This window comes from Argiope bruennichi, chromosome 8, assembly GCF_947563725.1.
Source record: "Argiope bruennichi chromosome 8, qqArgBrue1.1, whole genome shotgun sequence".
NCBI lineage: Eukaryota > Metazoa > Arthropoda > Arachnida > Araneae > Araneidae > Argiope > Argiope bruennichi.
In genome coordinates this window covers 82,254,839-82,275,118 of record NC_079158.1, presented here as the reverse complement: position 1 = coordinate 82,275,118, position 20,280 = coordinate 82,254,839, and the positions used below count along the sequence as shown (strand labels likewise).

At 27.2% G+C, this 20,280-nt stretch overlaps 1 protein-coding gene across 7 annotated transcripts in view; it reads right to left on the bottom strand.

The window, feature by feature from the left end:
• LOC129981530 (uncharacterized) overlaps positions 1-20,280 on the bottom strand; it is a 227,116-nt gene that overhangs the window by 46,729 nt on the left and 160,107 nt on the right. The window lies entirely within an intron of this gene.

Here is a 20,280-nt window from a genome sequence, read left to right as displayed (position 1 = left end):
CAATTTTGTAGATAGCTTATCTGCTAAAATCCGAGACCAAACTACGGGGAGTATCTATCTTGTTTGTTAACAGTTGAGCAATCTAAGAAAATATTCTGAATTTAAAAATGCTAACTGTATGCATTGCATCTCGAATAGCTTTATATGCTTAAAATAGATTATGTATAAAAATATAAATATGGGTATTTTTATCTTCTATTTTTAAAATTCTGTTTCAAAATTTCTCTTTGTTATAAACACAGGGAATCTATAACGTTCGATGCATACCACTGATAATACAATATCGATAGTACAAAAAGTTATCGATATTTTTATAAATATTTAATCAGCGCATGTCGGAAATCCATTTCAAATGCTGAATTTTGTGGCAAAAATGTCTTCAAAATATGCAAAATACGATCATAAAAAGGAAAACATGTAAGATATGTGACATTCAGTTATTAGCCCATCCAGGCTCTTTCCATTAAATAAGTATTAACTAATACATAGAAAAAATTACATTCTACTACAAATGTAAGTTCTACTAACTACTACTACTACTAAGTTCTACTAACTTAAGGCACGCCATGTGATCAATTTTTTATGTTCTTATAAGCATAAATTTTTTAGATAATAATGGAAATCCCTTCAGATATGCTATAGACATGTATTTGTATTTTTCTTTTATTAAATAAAATATATTTTATAATAGTAATAATTTAACAATAATTAAGATTATATTTAAAACAAATTTTTAATACAATAATTGATTTTAAAAAAAAGAGAAGGAGCGTAATCTTTCATTTCAAAAATAATAAATCATTTTTCGTTAAAGGTATATTTTTATTTAATGAATATATCTCACACATTATAAGAAAAATCTATGCAATTCTTTTACTTAAATTCTAATTAATTTTAAATATTTATTTAATAAATAATAATAGAATAATTTCATATATAAGATCAAGAAAAAAAAATTTGATATACTATTCTGTTTTGCGTTTCAAAAAAACGATGAACTTTTTTTTTGTGGATCAAACAAATTTTATTACAAATGTTGTAAAAACCATATTGGGCCGGGGATATCTAGATTAAAATTATAAGAATCGCATAAATTAGTGTTTTTTTTTTATACATTTAAAAAATTACAAAAAATTTCTTTTTATTTTTACAAAAGGAAATTTTTAGTTAAAAAAAGTTGTAATTGAATCATCAGAAATAAGTTTTTCTTACATTGAAAGATTGTTTAGAATGGTTCAGAAATGACGAATAATCTCTGGTAAGCATTTACAGCGATGTACATTTCACGACTTGTTGATTCTGGAGTAATTTTCCTAAATGTGGCTTTTGCATCCATTATAAATGGAAAGAAAGAAAAGCAACAAGAACATTTGTACTTGTGTAATTGTGTGATCTTTTGATATTCAATTTAAATCTACCGAAGTGGAAAATTTCCACGCTTTTTGATTTAACTGAAACCGTTACAATCACGGCAAGAATTTTTAAAACAATTTTAAATGATTTAAAATTATTCTGTTTGCAGTTACTCTACAAAAAGACAAAACACACCGTAGATGAATTACGATGAAATATCCAACGTTTCCATAGTTTTTCAAATTACACTAAATTGAAATTCTTTCAAGTATGTCATTAGATGTAAATAAGGAAAATTAGTACCAAATAATTTTTTAAAAATCAATCTTCAAAAAGCTTTTTTTTTGTGTTCTGTTTCAAAACAATTGAAACGAGTTTTTACAATAGTTCTGCTCGTTAATCAATGAAATTGATACAAAGAAAAAACCCGCAATGTTCTTTCGTTTTAAACTATTTCACCCGTTGCTGGATTCCTAATTTTTTAAAATTTTATTCTTAAAACTCTTATATCCTTGTGATTAAAATTGATAAATTTCAGTTTTTACCTCCATCTTACATTTTATTTAAATTTAGCAGAAAAATGGAAATTTGTAACTTTTTTTTACTGAATACGAATTTTAAACTTATTTCTTTATTAATTCTGTTCTTTATTAGCTCTTTATTAATTTATCATTAATTGTGTTCTTGATTAGTTCTTTAATAATTCTTTATCAATTCTGTTCTTTATTAGTTCTTTAATAATTCTTTATCAATTCTGATCTTTATTAGTTTTTTAATAATTCTTTATCAATTCTGTTCTTTATTAATTCTTTATCAATTCTGTTCTTTATTAATTCTATTATTAATTATGTTCTTTATTAATTCAGTTCTTAATTAATTCTTTATTAATTATGTTCTTTATTATTCTTAATTATTGTTATTTCAATACATATCTTTTTTTATATTGCTGATGTTTTTATATTAAGATGTTGTTTTAATTGAAGATTCTACTTATATATAAAAAATAATGAAATAACGACGCGAAATTTAAGAAAAGAGCAACAACTAGCACACATTAAAACTTATTGCAATTATGATTTAAGAAAGCAGCTTACAAAAGCGCATTTCCAAAGTAATAACAAAAAAAACTTATAGAAAAAAAATCACCTTTTCACTATTACTAATGCATTATAAGTCTATTGAGTCTTATGGTGTACGGATCGAAACGTAGTAAGTTCAACTATGCGTGACATGCTATGCACATTCAGATGCAACTGTGTTAGGAAAATCGAAATCTATAAAATAACGTTTATGTTCCGATCGCAGGATTTCCAATAACATAATCAATTCATTCTCAGCCAACAAGTAAATTTTCTAAAGATCTTTTCAATTTTTATGTGGCAAATTATCAATAATATTGAGGAAATCAATAACGAAAACTCTTATTAAAGCGACTACAAAACAAAAATAAAGATCTGACAAAAAATTATCAGTCATTCATAATATAATTCATCTTTATTATAGAATACGGAAGTAAAACAACAGTATCACACCCAAGTTATCCGAACAAAAAAGGCGGCAAAAGAACGGAAAAAACTACAGTACTTAACAGATCGTTTTTTACATTCTTTCCAGCAAATAATTCTGGTCTGAAACAACAACACGCGCTAGCTTTTAAGATACGGCATCGGTTCTGCTTACAACAGAGAGTTTAAATTGCTACTTGAGGATGATGTATGCTCAGATGCAGATCTGATAAGAGTAAAGCTTGAAAGTTAAACCTGGTCATTCCTTGATGGGCATAAGAGATGCTGTTGGTCAAAGTCATGGTTGAAAGATTTTAGCTGTCACGTCAGAGTTTATGGGGTTAGCCCTTTTCTTTACTAGAGATTTTGCTGCAGTTCTTATTAATTATTTACCATTGAATCTATCTTTTTTATTTGTAAATAATAAATATTTTTCTTATATGTGAAATATTGTATTCAGCTAATAATAAAATTATTTGCTATTACTACTATAATCGTCTAATTATTAAGAAGGTGAATACTTTTATAAGAAAAAAAGATTTCACAATATATAAATTGATTCAAACCCCTGAATTTTTACTATCCGGAAGAATATTTTTAAAGTTTTTATGAAGTTATTTTTTTTAATATCTCAAGAAAATATTTTAAAAATTGTAAATTTTTTCTTAAGTCTATGTGTATAAAAATAAACTTAACTAGTTGAAGTGGGGTGGAGTCATTAAATAAAAGTGGATAGCATAAAAAAAAATCTGTAGGAAAAGTTTCAAAATCTAGCTTTTTTTGATTTGGACAGGGTTAAATCCCAAATACATTTTTATTCCTAAATATTTTCTTTAAATAAATTAGTACACAATGTATACATTTAATACATTGTGTACTAATTATAAAATTATAAATTAATAAAAAAATCGTGTAATACAGAAAAGTGGGATGATCAATATGAATGTTTTCTCATATTTTTTTTTAACTGAAGGCTACATTTTAAGACCACAAGAATATATCTTGATTTAGTTTAGTTTTCTTTAATTTAACGAACATTATAAATATTATATAAAAAAATATTAAAACTCTCAATTTTCAAAAGTAAAAATAAATTAAAATTTATAAAAAATATACTGATAACAAAGACAAGGAAAAAATACTCCTTAAAATTGAATCGAATAATTTGCTTTAACTTCTTATTATTCATCATTCACACATATCAGAGACTTTTGAATACAAATTTTCTATTGCTTTATTTTTCTGTAGCAAATCTATTGTTCTATTGAAATGAAAGATTTTCAATAGAACAATATATTCAATGGAACAGATCGCCAAAGTATAGATGAGATTTCAACTGAGAATTTCATATAAATTTATTTATTAAACAGACAAGGATAATTCTAACAATAATTATTTCATTCAAAACAACTCTGCTGAAGAAACGAACATGATATATGATCTTATTTCTACATTATATGTGACAATTTACAAAGAGAAGCTTATCAGCTGATTTTAGATTTTTTTTCCATAAATGTTTAATAATCATTTATTTCAGGTTTACAACTCAACATTTTCTTTTTAATTAGAAAAAATCGAATTCTGCTATTCATATTAAGTTTAAGTAGGAAATTAAAAAATGAATTATTTTAAAGTTATATAAGATGACTAATAAACTATATATTAACTTGAAAGATCTTTTAATTTATTGTAATATCTTTATATTTTGCTTGAAATTTGTTAATTAAGATGAATAAATTAACTCAATATGTAGTTGCTTTGACAAAATTTGCTTTGTTGCCTGATAATATATTATTTATAATTCGGAAGCACAAATACTAAACATTTTACAGGTCTAATTTTTAAATTCAACCATATTGCATTATATTTCTGTTCAGGAATTATTTGCAAAATCACTTCTGTATGATTGATATTGCATTCCAATTTTTCAAAATTAAGAAAACATTTGAATTTAATAATATAACTGATGTCTCATATGAAATACAATTTATTTTTATACTTCATGAGAGTTAAAAATAATATATGTTATATATGCTATTGAATATATATAATGTTATTGAAATAAAAATGTTAGATGTTTATGGATAATTAACATTTTATTTCAAAGTACAACTTTTCAATTATTTTATTTTTACATACAGAAATCACAGTGATAATTTAAATTCTCTGATAAAATTTCGAGAACAAAAATGCCTTTCATTCATAAGATCAGATAAAAATCGTGATTTACACATCAATGAGTAAAATATATCATGATGACAGCGTAACACTAGATGCATGCAACCTCAATCATGAACCACAAAAAGAAAAAGTTCAAACCACAGGTACCGAAGGAAAAAAAAAATGAGTTTCAAAAAACTTATTGATGCGAAAACAAAAACAAAACACCGAGGAAAAACAAAGACTTCAACAAAGCCGAAAACGTCCATAGGTTCGGTCAATAATTAGGTCTACAACAATTCGATCTTTAATGATTTCTTCTATCCTTCATTTTCATCCATTTTGCTTGCATTCTTTCATATTTATCGGTTAATCTTCCGATACGAACATGATTTTTAATACCAAAAATCCTTTCACAGGTCATATTCGATAGCGTCACCTTTCAGTTTCCACCTGCCTTCATGCGAGAATCACAGCGTAATCTGTATTCAATGTTCAGGTCACTCGCTTATCTGATATGAGTGATGTTTTTTTTAGGTTGTTGTTTTAATATGAAGCTCCAAGCGTCTGAAATGCCTGGTGAAAGTATGAATTCGAGTAGCTTTCTCTTTGAAGCCTCGGGTCAAAAATCTTCCGTTAATGGACAGAGTGGATTTTATTATAAGCTGGATGCGAAGAAGGTTATGTAAATATGTGATATAATGTAAAATATTCCTTCTGAATCGTAGAGTTTGTCTTTGTTTAAGATTACTTTCGTCACTTTCGAAAAAGATAATTAAAATGAAAATACTGAAAGAAAAAAACAGCGCGGTAGTATTACAAATTTGAAAAAATTTGAATCGAAAGTTTATTTTTATAGGTATTCGAAACATACAATTTTAAAGCAATTTGGAATATTTGTTTATTTTCGTAAATCTCTTTTATTCGCATCAAATACTTCAACACATATCATTTAAAACTTCAAAGAAGGTAAATAACTTTAACACTGAAGGTGAGATTGAAGAATAAAAAAGAAAATAATAATATGGAATAAAAATACACAGAAAGATAAAATTGTTATAAAAAGTATATAAATTTAAAAAAAATCTAATTTGGATTTTGTTTTTAAGCTTTTAAATATCGTTTTCTTTATGAATAAATGTGGCTAATTAGTTACTTATATATACAGATTTTGTTTATTTAGAGTATTTAATTGTAAAAAAATAAAATTCACAAAATAATATTCATTTTTTACATTAAATGTTCATTTATTTACAATATTTTAAAATTAAGATCATTAATATTCATTATTATATGGATTTGACGAAAAAGAGGCAACTCATCGTCCGACAATATCTGAAGATGGTACATACTGATCCATAAATTATTAGTATGGAATACTAATAATATAATATATATAAAAAAGACCCGGATTGATCTAGTTCTTAACTTTTTTACCATCGGTATTTCTAATCATTTTGTAATTATGTATTACGAAATGTTCCATTTTATTTAATTTTTGCATTTGTAAGTAAATTAAAGGGGTAAACTGATGAAAAAATTATAACAAGGATCAAATTTTGAATAAATTTAGATATTAGATTTAAAACAAAAATTCATGCGATGAAGTTTCCGGATAGTTTTATAGAAGTTCATGATATATTTAGTAATATATATATATATACACATGAAAAATGTATACCGGTGAATTTTTAAAAACAACAGAAAAAAAACCTACATCAGATTTATGTACAGATCTGCAAAGTCTATTCTTTTTTTCTCTCTCGTCAGTATATGATGTTGAGAAAGATGCTTTTTATGCAGAATAATATGTCTGTGAAAATAACATTATCAAGCCACAGATCTATAAACACACATCATCAACAAAAACATGCAGACTCAAGGAAACAAATGCGAGAACATTTCGTCATTTTTATTCGAGATTCAAAAACAAATTATAAATATTCGGTGTTTTGAATTAGGCTACTGAACAATGAGTTCTGCATCCAATAATTTGTTGTTCTAAATGTCATCCATCTTTAACTTAAATACCAAAGTGCTATATAGTCCCTATTATGTTAGAATGTTTTATGTCACATATGCCAAAATATTTTATTGATTTAAAGCCCTCATACAACTTAGCTATGTTTGATCTCAAGATCTTTTAAATGATATGCAAATTTCGTATGTTGTATGTTACTAATAAAAACGTTTGTTGTTAATAAAAAAACTGTATTTTGATATAATGGCAATGATAATTATTTCAAATGTGCATCACGTAACAAATCCAAAATCACTTACAAAATCTATTATATCGAAACACGACGTTTATATCGAAAAATTCTAATTATATGTTTAGCTCATAATGCGTTAATATACAGTGAACCTCAGTTTCCTCCTCGCTAACCTCCTCCCAACCCCTGAAGGATTGTATAGCAATCTCCAAGCAAACGTTCATTTCGGTCTCTACAATGCGAATCTATCAGCAATCTCGTAGTAAAGTTATCATTAAATACAATTATGACTGAGTTTAATTCATTTTCTTCAAATTCAAATCAGAATTAAATAAATTATTTCGGCATTGAAAAAGATATTTTCTTGATTTTTGCCACCCGTTAGAAGGTGAATGAAATTACTGAAGAAAATTATGAAAGTGCAAAATAAAGGAGATAAGGATCTCAAGATTATTTAAAAATAACCTTAAAAATTTTCTTAGATTTAACAATAAGGAAATTGTTGCGTAATACCTTAGTACAATTATAAAAAAGACAATTTTGTGCATTAATAAAATTCCTAAATTGATTTCCTTTTGATATCTTCACCTTCATCAATACAGAATTAAAAAAAAAAAACTTAGCCTTGAAAAGAACTGTTTTTATTTAATGAAAGCATTATGGAGACAAATTCAATAGACAATTGGAATTGTCCAAGAAAATTACTAAAGTGTCAGAAAAGTGCATAGCTAATTTCCAGTGTAAGAACTTGCTTGCAGTTTCGCAAATGATCAGTACATTGGTTTCTTATAATTCTCTAAAATAGCTGATAAACATTTAAAAAATAGTAAAGTCATAGGTCAAAATATAAACTATATACTGAGCTATCTCACAAGGGTATGAGATAGCTCAGGTCGGAGAGTCTTTTTTTTTCTTTGGTCGGAAAATCCACTGTAAAATTTTCAAATCATCTGGCTCTAGACAAACCATATAAAGTTAGTCAAGTGCAAAACAGGCTTGTTTAACACTAAACACACTTTATCAAAGGTCTAACCTTGAAATTTATTTATGGTAATCGAAAATGCCAAGTGTACCAAGGATTGTTTCTTTTTAAATCTAAAAATCATATTATTTTCTGATGGGATGGGTGGTATTCTGATAATCAGGAATGTTTCTTTTGTACACGATTCTATCATTTCTGCTACAACAATGTTATGCTTTATATCCGCATAGTGTTGGTTTTACTGAAGTCAAATATATAAAGCCCTCCATATCCAAAATATGACTTAGTTTTGTTATATAAAGGTGAAATTTGGTGGTATATTTGACCATGAATTTTGAAGCAACAAGATCCGATTGGAATATTTATATTTATTTGCATAGATGCGAAGCCTAATACAGCATTGTATTTGCAAATATGTAGGATGGATTCAATTTAATGGATTCAGACGTTTCGAAATATCAGGACAGTCCAATAATGCCAGCAAACATATCGTGTAGTCATGGCAATATTTAGTATATTTATTTCATATTTACAAAATTAGACTCACAAAACTCATTAATTTCTGTTATTGTTCTAATAAAAATATCTTCAACACTAACACTCTGACTATCCATATATATGCAGGCATGCTGAATCTATTTGCCCTTTCTTCCTGAATGCCTTTCAAAACTTTCTTCTACTATTATTTTGCACGTTGAAAAAGTCCTTTTATTTCATTGTTTTGATAATATTCTATAATATGGCTGAGAATCATTTTTAAATAGTAAACAGTCAAAATAATGTCTAAATTGAAATGCAAATAACAGCAACAAAGAAATTCAATTCAGATGATTAAAAAGATCTGCAGATGAAATGGAAACCGAAAAGATTTCTAAAAAATAGTTAGTTTATTTTTTGAATAAACAGCTTTTGCATTCCAAAACAATTTTATTTCTCCAAAAAGAATTCTGAACTGAACTACAATTCTATCAGAATATATTTACATTTTTAAAATAATCGTTTGCGTTATGATAAGAAAAAATACACTAGGAAATAATACTTTTTTGGGAGTGGCATTAGAGAATTATTTACATAGATTATGGAAATAATTAAAAAAGATTTTGACTTTATCATAATTTTTCACTAATGATAAACAAAATAAAATTTTTATTAAAACACCTCACAAAGGGATTTAACATTCACACACACACACACACACAAAAAAAAACAAACAAAAAAAACGTCTAATAACTTATTTTTAACCTATCTCATATTATGATAGTCGATTCACTACTGTAATGATAAACGCTCTTTAAAGAACAAGTATTATTTTACCAATAAAATCAGAGTTCTTTTTTTTACTCTGAAAATAAATAATTGGGGTTGAGTTTTTGCCAGGCCTAGAACACATTTTCTCTTGAAATAAGAATGAAAGGCAAATAAATAATGAAAGGAATAAAAATGAAATGCACAAGTCCCTATCATACATTTTTTTCCCATGACTGCCAGTAGGAGGTTCTTCTTTACCAGTTTTTTTCACAATAATTTATTTGATAATACAGTTGCGGGTTGTTATTTTTTATTGTTTTTTTAATGTTCCCTTCTGTAGGGTCTTCTCTTGATCAAGCAAGGTTAATTATGTGGCAAATGGAATGCCACTATGAAATAACAATAAACTTTAAAATAACGCGTGCAACAGAAAAAACTTCGACGATACAAGTATAAAGAACGAAAAAGGATTTGATGTTCACGATGCTTAACGCCATACTGAGAAAAGAATTACAAATAATCAGAAGATACTGCAAAAACAGCGTATAATAATCAAAACAAAACGAAAAAGGGGAACATAACAGGGCTTGCTAAGTTGGCATTACTAGCTATACCCTAGAGGGGCGCCCGTTATTAACGATGTTTAGGCTTACATAAAAAAATCAAATGAAAGAAGGTGAGCTATAATAATAGCGTGTGTGCTACAATGCTATTAACTGAAGAGATGGCGGTGATTCAAGAAAAGAAAAGAAATGCAGAGGTTTTTGGGTTCATGTGAGCTAATACACGCTTCTGGAACTTTCTGATTGATAGTGAATTAAGTCAAAACATGGAATCTTTTCGTGGAATATAAAAATCTTGAAATAACAAGTAGACACCATTTTAGATTTCGAAGTATTTTTTTTAAAATTTTATAATATAGGTGGAAAGTATAACTTTTCTAAACTACTACTAATGATTGTTCATCATGTAAATATAGGTCTGGAAAATATATGGAAACTCCTGGAAATCTTATAAATATAAGCCATTACTAACAAGGAATCGCACAATTGTTAAGAGTCGATTACAAAATATAATTGCTTGCATATAATATATAACTCTCACTGCTGATGGGATTTGAAGATTCGATGTTTAGAGAGGACACCAACTCAGGTGTGATTACTTCATCAGATCATGGCTATAGTAGAATAGCTTTAGCATTGATTCAAGATTTGGAAGCTAATCTAAACATCCAACACACGTTTTTGTTCCTGATGTTTAATTTTTAGATTAACTTAATTTTAGCTTCTGATCAGCCATCCATAAAAGTTTAGACAAATAATATTATTATTAACAATTTATCGATTATACTTGTCATAGCCATGTATTGCTTGCTGCTGATATTTTTTGTAGGTCAAATTTAAAATGCGATTAATTAAATAATTGATGCATGAATAACCTTTAAAAGCTCCAAATTCAAAATCCTTTTTTAAGTAGCACACACAGTTATTTTTAAAAAATCAATGTTTTTTTTTTGTTGGAGTTTTTAATTTCAAATAAAGAGAAAAATATTGCAGAAACAATATTTTATTCTCTTCATAGTTAATAAATTCTTTTTCTCAGAAAAAGAATTTATTATTCATCAAAGCTTAAATAAATCTGTGGCAATAAGTATATTAAATTTAAATTAATTCAGGGTAATCATTAGTAAAATATCGATTAAAAGTTCTCATAAGTAGAAGAAAATTTTATTATGTCCGCGACTTAAGCCATTTTCTCTTTCACTGATTTGGGAAGGCTTGTTTATGTTTACAGATATAAAATCCAAAAAGGGAAGTTGATTTCTTAGAATTTCTGCATACATGCATATGCATACTGTTGTAAACAATGTTTTTAAAAACCTATTGCTTATTGTTTATGTCAACCATTTTTCGATGATTATTGCTGCAAGTTTTGACGAAATGCACTGCAATATCTTCCTACAAACTGATATAAAGAAAAAAAGTTTAGCAAAAAAATGATAAGAAATATAAATTTAGAATAATCTAAAAAATATAACTGTTGATTTGAAAATAGTGCCGATGTAACAGAAGATTTAACTCTTTTAAACTATGTTCTAGACATCGCCCCCAAAATATTAATAGAAGTTTGTAGAATTGTTTGAAAAATAGTAAATATATATTGTTTATTATGATTATGGCAATTGTTTTTATTCCATTTTAAATAATTTTGACTGACCAAATTATTTTTAAGGCACAAATCTAAATTTAAATGAAATAAGACTTCTTCAAATTTCTGTCAATTAATTCAGAATCCATGGGCTTTCATTGTTTGATCTGGATATTGGATTTATTGAAGAAACACTGTGACAGAAGTTTAAATAAAAAAAAAAAAGATCGCATTCTATATATAAATACATCCAAAAAAATTCTTCAGATAGCGAGCGACAATCAGGATGCGGTCGCGCCACTTTAGGACATAAATGGAGTCAATTCACGCCACAATCAAATGACAAATAAAATTCCGCATGTCGTTTAGCATTTAAAAGTACCTTTTCTTTTTTTTTTGTTACATTTAGTCACGTCTGTTTTTCTACCTAAAATTACGTAATGGATTCGAAAATAAAACTGGCTAGACGCATTTGACGCATCACTTGATAATGCCTTGAATCCATTTAAAAATGATATACGTTTTTAAAACTTAGTCATTAATGAAGAAATAAAAAAATACATTAATTGTATTAAGAATAGTGGATCATTATTGAAAATTAACAAATATATATAACACAAAAGTAAATTAAAATTAATTATTTAAAATTCCAATATTCATTGAAGAATGCATACAGGAGAGTGGATTCGTCAAAGCAGGAAGAAAGATGCCTGATACCTGATACTGAAATTTCGTTTCGAAATAATAAAAATTAGTTATTTACTTTTATAAACCGAATAAAACCTCAAAAATAAATCAATTTTCATTGCCAGATTATTCATTATTTTTTGCATTTTTTTTATTTTTTTCTTGAATATAATTGCGCATGTTTTGAAATACTCTCATGATCTTATATATATATATATATAAAGAGTCAATAAAATTTAAAAATACTTTACAAACTAAAAAAACAAAAATAAAAAAAGCAAATCGATCATCCAAAATGTAAGAAAAAAGTAGACCAAGTCATTCAAAATTATAATCAATAAACTTTTGTAAAGTTAATTCACAAAACAGTTATTCCATTTATAGTTTTTTTTACTTACGAATTTATTACATATCCTGGAAACCTAAAATACAATAGAATAATTCATTTGAATATCAGTGGTTTAAATCTAACTTTCAAATGTAATACCATCAATAAAAATGAAAAAAAATCCATACAGCAATTTATAACCTCAGACAGCTATTTAAAAATATTTTTTTTTAATTTTTGATTTTAAAAGTAGAGATAAACTGTACCGGAACCGTTTCTAGCCGAAAGTAATCGTTCTCTTTTAACTGTCAGTTAAATAAAGATGAGTTATAATGGTGAAGAACATGAAAACGATTACGCTATTTGGCAAGTCGTCGCATGAACTTGAATTCCAAATTGCTCTGTGATTAAACAAAGAAATCGCCATTACACATCGACAGGAGAAACAAAATACTCCACCATTTGCATACCAGTGTCTCGCAATTAGATATTTAAATAAAACCAATTTAGAAAGGAGCCAAGAAAGAAAAAAATAACAAAATCCCCTCGTAACAAATTACGAGGTATGAAATAACTCTGGAGAGTGCAGCAGCAGATAAAAAGGAAAAGGATCCAAGAAAGAGGACCTAACATTTTCGCTTCTTTTTCTGTAGCTTTCTCTAGTTGCTTTCGAAAGACGTTGGACCTGTTTTGATGCATGCAATTAGGTCTGCGAACATAACTCTCAAGGACATTCGTCGTCGGCTACCTGTTAAAGGGAGAGTGTTTTCTGTGTCAAAAAATTCTTGAGTCACTTATTTGGTTGAAATGGGTCAGCAAAGGATGTGGTTTTTAACAGGTGTGTAATAAAATTGTAACCATATACGGAAACAGCCACAAGTTTCGCGTTGAATAAAGAAGATTCGTAAAAAGGTAAATACGAAGTTGTAATGAAATGTGAAATAACAGGTAGACTACAAAATTATATAGAATTTTATCAGCAAATGGGAAACAGTATTTATTGTAAAATGAATCAGAAGTTATCTAATTAATTTTAACATTATTAATAATATTAAAACAAATTAAAATAATGTTAATATAAATTATTATTATTATTATTAATGTCAATATTAATAGTTTTAATACTTTTAATTTTAACATTAACAGAATTATTTTAATACAAAATAACATTAAGAAAAGTGGATAAAAGCAATACAAATCAAAAGTTTATATTGATGACTTTTATCGTAAATTCCATCGTCTTTTATCATAAGGGAGGGAAAAAACGAAACTGGTCTATTCTGCAATTGCTATACAGTGAGAATCGTTATATCAAGATTGTATGAAAGAGATTAATAAACAGTTGTAATAGCATGATTATATTACAGGATTTAATATACATATATTTATTGGGTTTAAAATATAATATTAAAAATTGATAAAGTAATTTAATAGATTAAATATATTTAATAAGATAAATATATTTATAAAGTTTAAGATTTTTAACAGAGAAAGAAAAGCAGGAAAAAATAATTTTGTGTAGTCCGAATTTTTATAGAGGTGTTTTTATTGACAAATATACTGTATTAATCGTAAATAAGTAAATTGCACATGCTGGTTTTTTTTCTATTTATCGTAAACAATAATTTGATGCCCGAATTGCTCCAAAATTAGCTGGCATGAGTACTTAAATTTGATATCAGTATTGATATGAGTGCTCTATTTTCTAAAGTTGATGAAAAAATACTTTAAATGAGTGCTCCATTTTCTAAAGTTGATGAAAAAATACTTTAAATGAGTGCTCCATTTTCTAAAGTTGATGAAAAAATACTTTAAATGAGTGCTCTATTTTCTAAAGTTGATGAAAAAATACTTTAAGTTGAATACAAGAATCATAGCAGGCTAAATTACAGATTACAATACAGAAGTCTGAAAATGCTTTTTAAAAGCATTTCTATTTATTGCAAACATGAGTGCCTTGAAAGATGTCACCCTGTTCTCAGCAGAAATATTGAAAAATTAAAAAGAAATTATCGGTCTTATGGTAGCTAGAAATAGACAATAAATATTTTAAACTGACGCTAATATGGAAAAAATAGTGATTAAAATGTTCTCAAAATATCCATTTATATGTCTATTTTTGTTAGTTTTAAAGCATTATAAGTCTAAGTATTAAAGTCTATTATTAAAGACGAAATCATTGACTCGTATCTTCCAATTTTGAATTGTAACATAGAATAAGTTTTCTAAATGATCAATCTGCTAAAATCATAATGCAAAAAGTCAGGTGAATCATTTGATAAATACTAATGAAAATGAAATAAACACTGATTTAACACAGTTCATGTCAACATGTTATAGAGCATTAATATGTTCTGCAACATTTTACAGTTTGAAAGACATATTCTGTAATACTAATAGTTCTTTCTATAATTCTGTAATAATAATAATCGTTCTTATTTATGTTTTCCAAATTCCCATAATTTTAAATAGAAAACGATACAATTAAGAAATAAAAAAAGATAAATGCATAAAAAAAGTTTTTAATTTCTCTAGTACTTCATACATTGTAACTCCAGTCAGTGTAACTACTACAACTTTATTTAATTTTTAAGAAAGCTTCTTTAAATTATTTGTCTTAAAAAACTATCCGACATTTTTTTGACGAATAAGAGTTTATTAAAATTAGCATTTTAGCATCCTCTTTTGTGCTTGTAAATATATTACTATGTTTCTCGTCTTTGTCTGGCTTGAAAGTAGAAAGTCTAGTATTAGGTTTCAAAGGGGTTAATTTATTGCCGGTTCTTTTATTCGAAGTAGCATTCGATTTCTTATATTGTTAGTAACCGTATGCTAACAAAATGTTTACACAAATATCGAAAATATAAAAAATGAAAATGGGCAAAAAGTTTAACCTGCATATTCTCTAATAAAAGTGTTAAACTCCCTTCCCCTGTTTAAAATTGTAGATCTTCGGTAAGTCCGAGAATGCCTTAAATGACATTGGCGACAAACAACTACAAAATATTGATTTTTGGCATGAATTTAGCAATTTTACTGAATCTATCGTGTTATCCTTGGCGATTTTTTGGTCGATTAACTCCTGGCATACGATTAATAGTAATTGAAAATCGATTTGTGCTTTAGGCATGTTGTTTCCAATCGATTTAAATCAAAACTTGAAGCAGAATGACAACTGTAATCACAAAATTGCATACTAAATTTCACATATTTAAGTTTTGAGTTACTTTTTTTGAGTTATCGCATTTATATGCTTGTGAAAGTAAAGACTATAAAAAGTCAGTACTTTGACGGATTTCGTTCCAAATCTGATCTGCCCTTGAGATGTTAAATCTGTATACCAAATTTGACTCATCTAGCTCTCTTCATTTATCGTGCTAATTTATATAAAGACAGCCGGGCACATAGATTTCCTCCGAATGGATTTTGCTCAAACTCTGACAGAAATCTACAGATTTGGTATTATAACCATATACCAAATTTCACCATGTGCTCAAAGCATTTTTGAGTTATCTTTGCCACCTATAGACGGATGGATAGACAGTCATAATGTCAAAAATGGGTTTATCGAACTCAAGGCTGTTTGAAATGTGAAAATTCGTCTAAATCTTAAAAACGAATTTTTTTGGACTATTACAATAATTTCTCTATATTCCTTATAAGAAAAAATAGTAAGAAAGTGAGCTTACAATACTGAGAAATTTATAAGGCAGATGAACCTTATATTTATGTTTTGAATAACGCTATAATTTTGTTATAATCTTCATTAGGAAGATTTATTTACATACTGAACAAAACATATATAAGTAAATTTAAAAAATAAGGCTTTAATGTCAGATAATTTGATGGAATCATGGGCATGAAGCTATATCCAAATGTTATAATTAAAATAAGATATAACTAATATCCCTGGAGAACCATATGGTCGTCAAAGGTGACTAGGTATTTAATAAAAGATTTAATTGAGGAAGAAGTCGACAATAGTACATTCGATTGCTATTGAAACTTCTAAAATCTCATTTTGTTTAAATACAGAAATAACTTCCAGTCGTTCAATGTGATAATTTGAAATTCTCATCTTGCGTTTATATTTCAGACATTAATTGAACAAAATATTGGTAATTAAAACAAGCAAATATTAGTCACTAAATAAAAAAGAAGAGCGAGAGATAGATAGATAGAGAGACAGAGAGAGAGAGAAAAGTCGTTCGTTACGTCTCTACTAATAAATCAAGTAAACACCTCGGAATACGAAATATTACATTAAAATGTCACCTTTTTCCCATTAGTAGTTTCTAGTTCATAGAACTGTAGAATTTACTGGATAAGTGCCAGAGATGTTTAATTGCAACAAGACATGCTGTGTATGTCAATTTATCACTTACTAAGTGTGTACTGAATAATAAGTTTTACTGCTTTTATGAATAAATAATAAGAATCACGTGTAAATTTCCATATTTCAATGAAATGAGTAAAATAATGTTAGGGCCATTATTTTCAGCATCTAATGTATTGCATTATTTTCAGCATCTAAGTCTATTTAAATGTATTGCATTTAAATAGACTTCTGAGATACTTTAAAATATATGAATTTATAAAACATTTGTTTTATTTCATTTATCGGTCGCAGTTTGCATAAATCGTGTAATTAATACTGACATCGATACTAAATAATTTTAAAAAAAACAATAATCACTTTTGTTTATTATATGGAACATTCCTTATGTCAGTAGGTTGAATGTTGACTATCTACGGCATTAAAAGTAAAACTAACTAACTACTAAATGGATGAACAGTAAATTTGTTAGATGCGGCTAGTGGTGGACGAGATATTTCGCAGTATTGACGAAATCTTTTCGTTAATTCATTTATAATCTTTAGAATTTATGCTTATTCATAGTATGCGATGTTAAAATGCAAGAAAAGAATTAAAGCAGTAACCTGTTCTACTAAATTTAATTTATTGTTTTAGTCTAATAATCTATTCATTTTTTAAAAATTTGAATAAGTTTTATGCAAAAGATAATTAACTTTCTATAAAGAATGTAATCCTTGAATTAAAAACACAAATCAAGCGAAAAGAAATAGGTTTAATGGCTAATTTGTTTGCCGACTGTTAAATTATCAAATGTAAATGGATTAGAAAAGAGTGATGTACATTGTTTAGATTAGAAATGATTTATTACTAGAATTTACTGATTATAAAGGACAGAATTTCATTTCTACATTAAAAAATAAATCTTTTTCTTATTGAGTTTTTAAATTAATCTACTTGCAATTTTATACTGCATTCATTCTAATCTGCATATCTTGTATTTGTTCTACATAATATATGACGAGTACAAAGAGAAAGCACTGTAATCGTCTACAAAATTCGACCTCGAAATCTTTTATAGTTTAGATTTTTACAATCCAGAATTTGTGCAGTTTAGATTTCTTTGCAAACGAATGCCATTTTTGTATTAAGTCTGTCCATCTGCCTGTCTGCGAAGAAAGTTTATGATAAACTGGTTAATAAACGTTAAGGGCAAGGCAGGTGAAATTTAATATATAGTTTTTAACATCAAATTCTGGGTTTGCAACAAAATTTAGACAAAATCTGGTAAGTTTTTTTTTGTTTAGTGTCCATAAGAATGCATCTTTACTTGACGGTTAACAAACGTAACAAGGGAAACAGATAAATGTTTCCAGATGATTGTATAACAGGAATTGTAGATTAATGTCAAATTCTGGACCAAATACATTGACTTTTTTTGTCATCTATGTATATGCGTCGGAGCGCGGCGACATAAAAACGCAGCAAACAGAAAAATAAAATTTGATGTTTGGATTTAAAGATAAATTTGTAAATCTATACCAAACATTGGATCCAATAGATCGAAAAGAACATTGGAACCAAACATTGGATCCCAAATACATACTTGATTTCTTCAGTATAAAATTTAAACCAAACACAAAATGTCCCATATAATAGAAGCATATGAGAAAGTGAATACTTCCTCTGGCTCTTCATGTCTTTGTCATTTTCATTCTACTAATTCACTTTCCCTTAAAGAAGGTTTGCTTAAGGCTCCAAGTAATAAATTCATGCTTATTATCTTAGTTTATTTTTCGCTGGTAATATTTTGGGAAATTTCCTTCCATGAATTCTCATTCCGCGTAGGAAACGAGATTTATTACTATTTAATGTAACGACTTCTGTAAAGAATAAAAATTTCGTAACAAATTTGTTGCATTTTCTATTCAAAAAGAATACACAGAATTACGTGTGTTATACTTCATTCGATACAGGTCTAGATTTCGCTTCCTAGTAGAGGCTTCTTTTAGTGAAAGTTCGTGTTATCCAAAATTAGGGCAGAGCGATTCTAGAATTTCAGACTTCTCCGGGAAGGAAAGATCTTTACCCTGAAGCACAGAGTTTCGTTATGTTCGGAAAGGTAAGTGCGGTCGTAAAAGGCGAAAGTTCCCCATGACAAGGAACATGAGTGGAAGATGAAAGATTTTATTCTTTCACTTAATAAAAGATTTGACACCTTTCTGTTTCTTTGGGATTGTTTAAAATAATTTATTTCACGAAGTCTCGAGAGAAAATCAAATTTTAACGTGAAAAGAATCTTGGTCTTTGCTTAATCTAAGCAAACCTTTTGTAGGTAAGGCGAATCGTTCATTTTTTCGATTTATTACATGTTTCATATATGGGCTTATTTCCTGCATATGGTAAAATGCCCAAACTTAAAGAATATTCTACTTAACTAATTTAGCGACATTTTACAGAAATGATTTTCAATCTATGCCATGTGGTTTTTTAGCGGGACGTGGAATAAATTAGTGGAAGTATTCGCTCTTTCTTATATATTAACACAGTATGGTGTTGTTTGCTTCAGATTCGTGGCACAGGCATGTATCCTAGAAGCATTTGCGCCTTTTCCATTAACCGATTTTATTCTAAAGTTGGAACAATTTTACAATTCTGATATCAAACCGAAATACCAAATCTTATTCATCTAGTTCATTGCTCATTTGAGTTATCGTGCTCATACACACTAGAAAAGACTGATTGACAGACAATGGTTTCTCAAGCGGATTTGGCTTGAAATTTGACAACAATTCTTTTTCAAAATATTACATTAAATCGTATTCATCTAATTCATTACGTTTTGAGGATTCTACTTACTAACCAAAAAACAGATTGAACATAGTTCCAATTTTTTTTTTTTTTCACTCAGAGGGGGCTAAAATTAGAAAATTTATCAGATCTCGAGATCCATTTTTTTTTTTTTTTTACGATGTATATTTCCTATAGAAGGAAGTTAAAAAGTATTGAGAAAATATATTGTTTTACTCTGAATTAAAAAAAACTTAGATTAAAAAATTCAAATTAAAAAAAAATTTAAAGACTATTTAGAAATGAATAAGTGTTTTTGATTAAGAACACTAAAAATTCAGAAAAATCGTTAAATTAAAAGCGTAAGACTTACTAATGAATTTTTTTTTAATTTGGGATTTTTAATAAATAAATTTATAGAATTAGAATAATTTTTTTTACACAACCTAGAATATTCATTTTATTTTTTTGTGAATAATATGATTAAAAGAATTATTCTGTTTGTTTCCTTTCGCTTGAGAAAAACCATTTTTCGCTTATGATTGTGTTAT